This window comes from Pinus tabuliformis, chromosome J, assembly GCF_031772625.1.
Source record: "Pinus tabuliformis cultivar Carrire ecotype Pingquan chromosome J, CPIR1, whole genome shotgun sequence".
In the NCBI taxonomy this organism is placed as follows: Eukaryota; Viridiplantae; Streptophyta; class Pinopsida; order Pinales; family Pinaceae; genus Pinus; species Pinus tabuliformis.
The window spans coordinates 1,282,563,097-1,282,568,209 of record NC_142295.1 but is presented as its reverse complement, the minus strand read 5'-3'; the positions used below and the strand labels follow the sequence as shown (position 1 = coordinate 1,282,568,209).

At 42.1% G+C, this 5,113-nt stretch overlaps 1 pseudogene across 1 annotated transcript; it reads left to right on the top strand.

Annotated features, from left to right (window-relative positions):
- The first annotated feature begins 973 nt into the window (after positions 1 to 973).
- On the top strand, positions 974 to 2,791 carry LOC149231934 (cytochrome P450 76T24 pseudogene; annotated as a pseudogene). Its single transcript, XR_016248444.1, has 2 exons — positions 974 to 1,985; positions 2,264 to 2,791. The product of XR_016248444.1 is annotated as a cytochrome P450 76T24 pseudogene (transcript).
- Positions 2,792 to 5,113: the final 2,322 nt, after the last annotated feature.

Here is a 5,113-nt window from a genome sequence, read left to right as displayed (position 1 = left end):
TGAAGGAGATATTTGTGTCTTCAAAAATTTTTAAATTTCTCTATTTCCAGACACACCATAACACAATGGGAAGCATTGGACGCTTTGATTCCTCTTGTCTTCCCCACCAGTCAAAAGCTGCATGAACAGAAATGAAACTCAGGTGTGGAAAATGTAAAGAAGAAGCCAATTCATACCAGATTTGTTGGGAGGCCGCGCATTTGAAGAACATGTGGAAGTTTGTCTCCTCCTCAGCATTGCACAACACACATCTGCTGGGACCGTGCCACCACCTTTTCCTCAAGTTTTCCCATGTTAAGTTTTTGTTGTAGAAAACTAACCATGAAAAAATAATCACTTTGAGACGACAACCGAGTTTCCACCATTGCACCGAAAAAATCTGTCTGGCAGGCATATTCTTTTTGGAAACAAGATCATAGTAGATATCTTTAACAGTCGTTGTCGAAGGGAATGAGATAGGGACCATACCAAATGATCTTTGGGCTGGGCACGCTTTATCCCTCCTTCAGCTAGAGCATTCTTGACATTTTCCCAAGGTGTTCACAAGGCATGTGGAAGGCCAATTTCAGCAGCGTCCTTCAGAGAAGGCACAAGGCCCCTCCAATCTGCAATGATCTTGTCCGAGGTAAAAATACCCAATCTGTGAAGGACAAAAAGAAGAGGGTCTGGAACATGGAGATTCCCCCTATAACCAGCAAATGAGTAGATACCAATGAAGATTTTCCTTCCAAAGAACATCCTCCATTTCAGATTGTTTAAGAAATATTTTTCAATTTTTCTGAAACTGTGCCAAATTACATAGCCCTGTTCTACTACATTCGTGTATTTATACTTGTCTATTACCTCTATCTACACAATCTACATGAAATTGTGGCCTGAATACCTCTATCTACACAATCTACATGAAATTCTGGCCTGAATAGACAACGCCGAAATGTATCTATTTTAATTTATTTTTTTTCAGTGAATCGATGGTTTGAATTAGGGCAAAGGCTCGCATTTGCGTATTTATACTTGTCTATTGCCTCTATCTATAGTTCTATTTAGCTTAACTCTCCATAGTTGCCAATTAGCAGCCTCTGCAATAAATCTCAATGGATAATGGATGGATGTTATGGTATTCTGTGACAGGGCTCACCTCCGTCTTTATATTCTTTGTCTTTGATCTGTGGAGGAGGAAGACTTATCGCAGGCTTCCTCCGGGACCTCCAGGATGGCCAATTGTGGGAAACCTGTTCCAGTTGGGTAACAATCCCCACGAAGCTCTCTTCCACCTCGCTCAGAAGTACGGCCCTCTCATGTGTGTCTCTCTCGGAATGAAAACTACAGTGGTAGTCTCCTCTCCGGCCATGGCAAAGCAAGTTCTCAAGACCCATGACCATGTTTTTGCGGGCCGAACGGTCATACAGTCAGTTCAGTGCCTTTCTTACGACAAGTCCTCAGTAATTTGGGCCCAATATGGATCCCACTGGCGTTTGCTCAGACGCATATCCAATACAAAGCTCTTCAGCGTCAAAAGGTTAGAAGCCCTGGAACATTTGAGAAGAGATGAAGTATTCCGAACAATCAAGCAGATTCTGTTGGGAAGTAGAGAGGGGAAGAGAGTAAACATCGGAGATATGATGTCCCACTTCGCTGTTAATATGTTAGGCAAGATGACCTTTGGTAAAGACATGTTCCATCCCAATTCTCCAGCTTTCCAAGAGTTCAAAGATGGTATTTCGCAATGGGCGGTGAATGGAGGAGCTCCCAATTTGGCGGACTACTTTCCCTTTCTTCAGTGGATGGATCCTCAGGGCGTGAGACGTAACGCAGCATTCTATTTGGGAAGGGAATTTGGTATTATTGACAAATTCATAGAGAACCGCCTCGCCACAAAAGGCAAAACGACGGACGCGAGTGATGGTACTGAGGATCTGTTGAACGCTCTGCTGGAAATGAGAGGCGATGATTTTACTCTCACCGACATCAGAGTCTACTTAACTGTAATCATTTCCATTCTACAAAAGGCAAAACGACGGACGCGAGTGATGGTACTGAGGATCTATTGAACGCTCTGCTGGAAATGAGAGGCGATGATTTTACTCTCACCGACATCAGAGTCTACTTAACTGTAATCATTTCCATTCTCCGTTGTTGGTATCATACAATAAGGCTATTGGCGTATTTAATGATAGATGGTATCTTATTCTAAAGTATCGGAGTTTACTAGTGAATTCATACTGCCAAAGTAATTTCTCTTATGGCCAATTGCTTGATGCAGGACATATTTGCGGCGGGAAGCGACACTACTGCGAAGACCATGGAGTGGGCGATGGCAGAACTCATACGCAATCCGGAGAGAATGAAACGAGCCCAGGCCGAGTTGGACCAGGTAGTTGGGCGCAACAGAAGGGCCGAGGAAAGTGACACAGACCGTCTCCCTTATCTTTGTGCAGTGGTGAAAGAAGTTTTCAGGTTGCACCCGGTAGTTCCTCTGCTCATTCCACACAGAGCAGATAGTGATTGTGAGATTGAGGGCTTGTTGATACCCAAACACACCCAGGTAATCGTCAACATGTGGGCAATCGGAAGGGACCCTGCCATCTGGAATGAACCATCGGAATTCGTCCCTGAGAGATTTCTGGATGATAAGATGAATAGCGTGGATTACAGAGGACAACACTTCGAGCTGATACCATTCGGAGCAGGAAGGAGAATATGCGTGGGGCTTCCGTTGGCGAGTCGGATGATTCATCTCGTATTGGCTTCTCTCATCCATTCATTCGTGTGGGCACCTGTGAAGTGTTGAAATCTAATTTCAACTGCGCTCCCCAAAACCACCGCAGCAAAACCACAAACCCGTTTGAGGCATATCGGACCGCTCTTTGGCATGGAGTGGTTTCCGTACACAAGGGCCCGATAAAATTTCGAGTTGACGCGTGGCTCTCCCCATACGTCAGCCAACGTAATATTTCGGGAGGTAAAGTTCAACCCAAAATTGGCTTCCGAAATTGGTCTCCGCCGTCCGATCTGCTCCCATGCTCTCCGCCATCGATTGTCCGAAGCTGCATACAAACCAACATTAAAACATTACGTGGAGTAAAAGCCTTTGGGTTGACCGCCGAAAAGAAATTTAATGAATTAATTTTTGTTCATAGATAGTAGGTGAAATGTCTCAGTTTTAATTGCACGAACGTATGGAGAATTTAAAGAAAGGCATGGTAAGTTTGTTTTTTTTACGCAATGTAATATTTAAAAAAAAAGGAGCTCGTATATTATTTTTTTTGGTTGACTTTTTGTAATATGTGAGAGCTCGGGGGCAGCAAAAAGAGAATAGAGAAAATTTGCACAGCAGTGCATGAACAAAAGAACAGGGGAGCGTAAAAGTATTGTGTGTGTTTTTGCTGAGTGGTGGTGAAGCTCGCAGCAGTGGAAAAACCAAGGGAGATGCACAGCAGTGCATAGATCACTCTTTTTAATGTATTGGATTTGCATTGAAATGCAAAAAGAAAAGAGCGCACAGTTTTTTTTATATAAGTGAATGTAATGAAATTTTTACTGTGTATGTAAAAAATTTGTTTTACAGCAGTAATGTAAAATGGGTTTTACAGCAGTAAACCCAGCTCAGTAAATTCTTAGGTGAAAACAGAGTTTTGGTTGAATGTTGTTTTTGGTAAATCCCTCTCAGTAAAAGAGGAAGAAATATGTTGTTTCAGGCATTTTTATTTTAAAAGAATATCAATCATTTTATGGTGGTGAAATGCTCTGTTCCTCAGTAAAAAAAATTTAGCTTCCCTGTGCAAAAAGATCCTGTGGAGGTGAAACAGAGCATTACCTCTGTGGAGTTTATTTTGTTTGTTTTTGGGATTTTCCCATTAAAAATCCCCAACAGTGGTATCAGAGCAGGCTTAAGCTCTTTTAAGGTGACAAAGAAGCTGAAAGGAGGAGTCTTTTGTTGCAGCAGTAAAACTTGTCAAGTAGAGTGAAGGCTCAGTCAAGAAAATACTCAGGTATTTCACAAAGTTTTTTTATGTGTTGCTGAAGAAGCAGTCAGTTGTTTTAAAATACACAGTCAAGAAATTGAAGCATAGTTGAGGCTGCAAGAATGGCTGGCACAAGCACCAGTAATAGCATGGGTACGCAACTCCCATTATTTGATGGTAAAAACTATGACTATTGGGCAATAACAATGAAAGCCTTGTTTGCTTCCCAAGACCTATGGGAAATAGTTGAGGAAGGTTTTGAACAACCAACAGATGAAAATGAGTTTAATGCATTAACTCAAGGAGAGAAGGATCTGCTAAAGAGCTGCAAGAAGAAGGATTCAAAAGCCCTTTTCTTCTTGTATCAAGCAGTGCATGGAAGCGTGTTTCCAAGGTTAGCAGCAGCTAAGACATCCAATGAAGCATGGAAAACCCTCAAGACAGCCTATCAAGGCATGGAGAGAGTGAAGACAGCAAAACTACAATTGCTGAGGAAATATTTTGAGAATCTGTGCATGAAGGAGTCAGACAACATTGACTCATTCTTCACACATGTAATTGGTCTGGTCACACAGATAAGGACTCATGGAGAAACCCTTGAAGATAGGAGGATTGTGGAGAAAATATTGAGGGTCTTACCCTCAAAGTTTGATGTGATTGTCACCACCATTGAAGAGACAAAGGATCTCTCAAAATTTTCAGTTGATGAGCTACATGCATCACTAATAACACATGAGCAGAGGTTGAGTAGGAATGAAAACTCATCTCTAGAGCAAGCCTTCAAGACCCAGATGTCCTTTGGAAGAGGAAGAGGTCAAGGCAGAGGAAACAAGAGAGGAAGAGGTAGAAGCCAGAACAGAGGTGGAAGGAACACTCCAGCAAATGCACAAGGAAGAGGCAGCAATCCAAATCAGAACCAAGGCCAAGGCAGCAGCCAACAAAGAGGACAACAACTTGCTCAAGGACAAAGGTATTAAAAATCCAATGTCCAATGCTATTATTGTAAAAAATATTGGCACTATGCCAGTGAATGTAGGAAGAAGCAACATGATATGAGTAATAGACAAAATGCAAATGTCACTAGAGAAAACAACAGCCAAAATAATGTGTTGTTAGCTTGTAACATGGCTGAAACAAACAGTGAAGAC